Source organism: Dendroctonus ponderosae, unplaced genomic scaffold, assembly GCF_020466585.1.
Source record: "Dendroctonus ponderosae isolate FM_Combo_2020 unplaced genomic scaffold, Dpon_F_20191213v2 Dpon_F_20191213_6, whole genome shotgun sequence".
NCBI classification, from domain to species: Eukaryota; Metazoa; Arthropoda; class Insecta; order Coleoptera; family Curculionidae; genus Dendroctonus; species Dendroctonus ponderosae.
Window position 1 is genome coordinate 5319466 of NW_026018814.1, and position 6955 is coordinate 5326420.

General features: G+C 33.3%; 1 protein-coding gene and 1 long non-coding RNA gene across 5 annotated transcripts in view; both read right to left on the reverse strand.

The window, feature by feature from the left end:
- The window catches only part of LOC109540507 (oxysterol-binding protein-related protein 9), a 25501-nt gene that overhangs the window by 11293 nt on the left and 7253 nt on the right, over positions 1-6955 (reverse strand). The window lies entirely within an intron of this gene.
- Positions 3859-4385, reverse strand: LOC125504826. Its single transcript, XR_007281726.1, has 2 exons — positions 4259-4385; positions 3859-4136 (listed from the first exon to the last, which is right to left on the reverse strand). It is a non-coding gene; the product is annotated as an uncharacterized LOC125504826 (long non-coding RNA).

The window sequence follows — 6955 nt, forward strand, 5'->3', positions numbered from 1 at the left end:
AATGAACAGCAATAACACTTGAATCAACAACTAATATGCTTAGTTTATATGTAGAAATATTGAAATAAAATGAGTAAAAGATGTAGATAAATATTATTGAAAAATTATGCACAATTAATAGTAAAAACAGCCGGGGTAGTTTCAATACAGTTTTCGGTCAGCAATATCAATCATGCTCATGGAATCGAATTTTGCTGTTGGATGGTCATTTGCATTTTGATGTGATATATGCGCAGATTCTCTCTGATAATTTCTCAACAAATACGACATGTAGGGCGGACATGTGTTCACCCTTTATACACCGTGAACTGCTTCAATTAATAAGAGTGCAATCAATAGTGATTGCATCGATGTACTCAGTCACGATTAGCATTTTAGTGCATAGGCATGTTGTTAATGGTGCAAGTATATACTTGTTATTGCATTATGTGATGATGCATTTTCCGATATACTATCATTACAATAGGTATTGGTCTGACATTGCTAAGTTTTTGCTCAAGTAGGTACAAAATAATCGATCAACTCGATGAAATATATACCTACTTATAAGCATTATACACAGGGTTAGTTGCGATAAGCTGGTAACAATAAAATTTCAATAAAAATGGTAAACGCTTTAATGTAAATGAAGGTATATTATGGTATCACGAATGCTGAATCGCAGTATTAGAGGTAGGAAAAAAGCAACTAATCGTTACTCGATCTCGACTTACTACCTACTCCTTTCTTATCCGGATCCGAAGTAATGAATACTTACACAAAGTTCTTCTTTTTCTCATGAGTTCACCTCTTCTACGTGGAACAACTCAGGCGCGCTCATACTCGTCCAGCCTCTTATATTTCTGAGCCCCGATTTCTGCTTACCTCCGACATTTCGATGCTTCTTTACCATCCAACCTACCTTGCATAATGGTTTCGATGGACTCTTTGACGGCCTTTCTTACCGTTGTTTTGTGAGTATTTTTTTCTATTTAGAATGCCTTTATTCCGCTTAATTTTTAAGAAATGAACTTAAAAAAGGTTCTGAGAATAAACTGATATAAATACTAATTTAATATTTTAGTAAATGGCAGAAAGAGCGATTTAAAAGTAAAAGTTAATTTAATTTTTCAATGCACATTTGCCCAATCTTCTTCAATGGAAACATGCCAAGGATAAAGCAACCGAAAAAACGAGACAATTTACCTTTTGACGCTTATGGATTATTTAAGGATCTAGAAAACAAAATAAAAAGTTTAAATTTGCTATCATTTTGTTCATTGTATCATCAGCTTATGTAACAACATGGAATGAAAAACTTTGGAAATAAAGGTAGTTTATATTAGCTATTTAGTCTATTTAGCTATGTGAATAAGAAAGAAGACAAATTTCACTTAAATCAGTAACCCCTGAAAAACGCGTTGAACAAAAACATCACTTTAGCGTCCAACTAATATGTCACTGGAACTTTTTTATATGGGACAAGCGGGATCAAATGCAAATAGATTCATAAACCCTTAGACTATTAAGTGAATATGTTTCCAATCGTTAATGAAAGCTTCTCACTCAATCACTGCCATCCAAAGCTATACCTCAGATTATGCTTGTAACAGATTGCGCTAATAGTTTTTCGTGAAAAACAGTGCTTTGGCAACACGAACAGTTAATGGCTTTCTTGGCATCAGTGAAAAATACCGCGCCGCTATAAACTCTCGATTATTTTGCTCTCTGAAATCATCATTACAGAAGGGTTGGGATCTCACATCTGTCTGTACAGATGTGGTCAGTTTGTTTCTCTGGAATAAGTCTTGCGTTGGTTGCTGGTTCATAGCAACAATTTATTATTTTAAATGGCTTATATTTAATATATCTGTATATTTTTGGCTGATTCAAAGATTTTTCTTTTACATTTTTTGTTGACTGGAGTAAACGCAATTATCAACGGATAAACTTTAGTTTAACCACATGAGCGAAATTTAGAAAAAGTGGCATGAGCGATAGAGTTCGTTTACTACTTTGAATACTGATTCAGACCGCGCTTTAAGCTGAACACTTTTTGTAACGTATTTAGCATTGAGTGAAACAATTTATTTTGCATCGCAAGCAATTTTTAATTACCCGTTTACTAACTTCTCTTTGTCTGTAACTTTAACAGCTATTTAGCTTTTGCAAACTTTACTGCTTATTTTTGTTGAGTTGAATTTAATGGTGAATGGGGATTATATCCCGGCCCTGCTGAGGTATCTTTTCAGAATATATAAGTCACGACACGCCCTTTAATAAAATTAATAAAATCCAATTCTGTAACTCGATTTGCTATCAAAGACCCCTAGATCATTAAACGTGCACAACCGTGTTAGGGTTGGCTTTAAATGTTTCGGGTTCGTTTTCACATTTACTTTTCTCTACATCAGCTCCAAATATTAAATATATTCTCGTCCGTTCAAACAACGTTTTCCTAAAATTCTAATGGTATATTAATTTGCATATTTGCAAATGTTGCTTGTTTTTTTCTGTTTCTGTCAGCAAAATAATATTTCTTTTCCAATTTCGCTGATTGTTTTTCTTTATTTTCTTCCATACCTACCTGACGGGTATTTTTTTCCCAGCTTAATTTCACTGAATTAATCTTATTCAGAGTACAATTGAGCACAGTATGAACGTAACCCATGTTCTGAGATTTAAATTTAAAAAAGTTTTTTTTTGCAATGTTTCTGGCTAGATTATTTTAACGGTGTTAAAGGTGATAACATTTTTTGTAGGCAACGAAATTAACAGAAAATGTTTTGCCTATACCAGAAAATGTTCGAGAATTTTATATTTCAAAAAACGTATCTACTAAATACAATGTTTTAAGGATTTGTTATTAAGTGCAGAATCAATGTAATTATTTATCTCGTCCTCAGATCCAATTCAGTGCGGCAGTTGCATTATGTGATTAGACCTTCAATGAACTACATATCTTGTTTCCAGTGCATCAATTTCTGCTGTACATAATTACGGGCTACAGTTACGAGCAGTTTATTTGCAATGCATTAGGTGGTGTAGATTTGCCCTAAATACCCAAATAATTAATAACGATATCAATTATTGATTTGCGTGAATATTGATGAGTTATGCCATACCGATTAATAAAACATAGCCAACTGAGCGATTGGCAGCAGTAAACGATCAAAAAATCAGAAAATTAAAGCGAGCGCTAAATATAACCAGGCGATTAAAATCTAGGTAACGAATCCAAAAATATATAAAAAATATAAGAATAAAAGCAATTTTTAAAGTTATGCTATTTGCAGGAAACATTTGCATTCAGAAACTGTGTTTCTTCAACGTAAACTGTTTTCGGTATCGCAATATTTTTTTTAATAAACTTTTTTCTTGTTGACCTTATATGATAGGGGCGCTAGGTTTGTGTATTCTTATAGTTGTACATTATCTGTCGTTGGCAATATCGACTGAATGATTGAAATTAAACTTGCCAATTTTCAGATTTGTAGGCCCGGAAATTGTATAACCATGTACAGCATTTTAATGCCATTTCGCTAAAATCGTTTTCAGTTTGAGGATTTCTTTTTAAAACATTGCACGTTCGAACATCGAAACTGGAGCAACGGTAATAGATAACTTAGCTTAGGCACATCCATTGTCTAATTAATGACTCTGGTTTGTTCAGAATTAATAGAGTTGTACGTTTTTCAGCTGATATTGAATGTGTATTTGTAAAATTGCACAAAAATGGGCAAGATTTTACATTTTCCTTGAATGTTTAATATTTCAAAAGTTTTCCTTGTGTGATGATAATCAGATACAAATTGTTTTATTGTAGCTTATTTCGATTGATTAATTCGGTCATTTGAAGAGAAAACTTAGTTTCAAATGTATTCAATAAATATTTATTTACAGTCAGTTTTAAAATATATGCAGGTATCGATTGTATGAGGGAACACGGACAATTTATAAACTGTATTTGCCGATGAAAGTTATGAAGCACTCGAGCCGTCTTTCCCATTGCAAATTTAAAATATATTTTTTTACTTCTTGTAGTATTTTTGTACTTCCTGTTTATATCATGACATGTTTGACCTATTCAATGCTACAAGCGGTGGTCCAATCTAAATCTGTGACATCTAAAATGTCGTTGTGTGGAAGTAGCGGCTCTTAAAAATGATTGTAGATTGAAACTGAATCAACTTGGATATTGGCCAATCACAGACTTTTCAACAAGTTTTCTACCCTTCTATGATACATCTGGACTGAATTAAAAATGTTTTAAACTTACGTGCAAGCGAGTAAATTGTTAATGACGATGGACGGGATAGTTCGGAAATCTTCAGTTCATGTTCAGTTTTTCATTCTCAAACTTCCAATGAAAACTACAATAAATCTACTTTCAACTGTGTCTGACCGATGAAGATTTATTTTAAACGAAACGCATAAATACCATTAATTCCACATTTTTTGCTGAGACATTCGGAAGGTTCGATTTTTTAAAATACGAATATAATGTTTAAACCTTAAGACGGGCGGTTAAATGCCATACGTGAACCATGCATGTTATAACTACTTGCAAATTTTAATTGCCGTGAAAATGTGTTGGTAAAATTTACATAATTGTTTTGTTTATGTTGCATATTATCCTTTCTTAAAGCCGACATCGGCTGAATTGCGGACGACATTGTACTCAAGGGACTTTGCAATGTTCAAATCAAACAACAAAACAGCCACTGAAGAATTACGACACTGGCATAGTAAGCAGTAGGAAATTTCAGTGTAATGTTAAGGACTTCGTTGTGACGTTCGTCTATTTCATTTGTTGGGGAATCTTTATTACTGATACTTATTGTAACTATTTTTTTGCCGTTGAACGGTTGAAATGTTTAAAATTTTCTATTTCAATTATTTAAATAAACTAAGCCATTTCAGAACCAAAAGAAAAAATCTTGATAATGAAAATGGATTCACTTATATGCTGATACTAAATGAGCTTGTTTACAACCGTTTCTGTGAAACATTTCCCAACATTGTCTATTGATGCACATTTCTGCGAAATGCTCATACATGTGCGTAGACGATTGTATGAATCGTGTTAGGATATTTGAAGTTTCCAATTATATTTCTAATATTAATCTAGGATTTAACCATACTCTATAAACTACCTATAGTCATGCCGACAGCATTTATGTAACCTTGAACGTTCCATTCAAAGTATAATAATTTAGTATTCAGAAAAATAATTTTCTGAATTAAACTTGTATTTTAGATATGAAGCCTCTGGTTCAACTTGTCTAACTTTATATGACATTTTTATTCACTTATGTACTGTAACTAATCAGAGGCTGTGGGCATAATATTGCACTCTATTACAGCGTATTGGTTTTTACTAACGTAACGTCTTGGCTACTGTGATAATTGGAAAACAAACAGACCACAAAATATCCCCCCCCAGGGGGTATGTTCTGTGCAAACAGACGGATCTTCTTTCAGTCTATTTGGGAGCTAGAATTTCTTTTAGTAGCAAACTGGTCAAATTACCTCCAATAGAACTATTCTCGGACAAAAATCCGTGCAAGTGCTTTGCTGTGGTTTTTTCCGTACATACAAAATTTTTGTTCCTTGCTGGAATTAATTCTGCATGTGATAACACTAAGTATTTCTTAGAGATCAGTTGTCTCCAATTTCAAGTCGAATTATAATCTAAAGGTTTGAAATACTGAACTAAATGTGTAACACAAAATTAATGTTGTGACAAACTACATTTTCATATTTAATCTGAAACACTCCAGAGTTCGGTAATTAGCAAAAGAACTAGAAATTAATGCTCGTAGGAAGTTGGTGTTAGAAGGGTCAACAGATTTTCGTCACTTTCACTTCTCAAAAAGGTTTATTTTGCAAGTTTTTCTCAGGTAAGCAATTCTCTTTAAAGTCCGTTCCGGATAGTATCAAACAAGCTAATCTCATTTCGCAGCTTCAGTGGCATCAACATTTGAATTCACAAGTGATAAAGCGCTTATTTCAATGTTTTAGAAGTAAAAGGTATTTTTTAGACGTATTCATTCGAGCCAGCCGCGGTGCCATATATCCCAAATCATACTTAGCTATAATGGGATAGTTTTTCGATAAAGGAACATCATGCAGTACCACGACTTTAACATGATTTTTATTTCATTTATTTTTTGCATGACATGACATTGGTATCGTTGGATAGAGAATTGAAAATTCGATTCAGTCGTAACAACATGAGTGAGGAAATTTGAGTAGTTTTGACCCAGAAAGCGAAAATTGAATATCAGACCTTTAGGTGCAAGAATATGCCAACAATTCATGTTTTCCGTCCCGTTATTGCTCATTTCACGAAAGCAAAATGAGCAAGAACCATAATTCTAACATTATTTTAGAGAGAAATAAATAGCCTTTTTAGAAAGTGGACTATCGATAAGCAAATCTTGCCAGTTTTCTCCAAAAAGTCATGACTTCAACAAATTTTAGATTTGCGTGTTTTTTTTTCAGTTGTAAAATCGACTCAAACAAGACGATGCTTTTGTCTAAGTTTCTCAAGCCGTGATTGAGCCACAGAATCCGTTTTGGCATCGTTGGATAGATAATGGAAATTCGATTCAGTCAAAATAGCACGAGTGAGGAAATTCGAGTAGTTTTGACGTAGAAAGCGAAATTTGAATATCAGACACTTAGGTGCAAGATTACGCCAAAATTTGATGTTTTTCGTTCCGTTTTTGCTCATTTCTCGGAGGGAAAATGAACAAAACGTTCAATTTTACACCATTCCAGAGAGAACTAAATGTCCTTTTTCGAGAGTGTACCATCGATAAGGAAATGTTGGCAGTTTTCTCAAAAAAGTCTTGATTTCAAGAAGTTTTACAATTGCGTGTTTTTTTTGACTTGCAAAATCGACTCAAACATGACACTGCTTTTTTCAAAGTTTCTCAAGAACCATTTGAGCCACATAATTCGTTTTGGC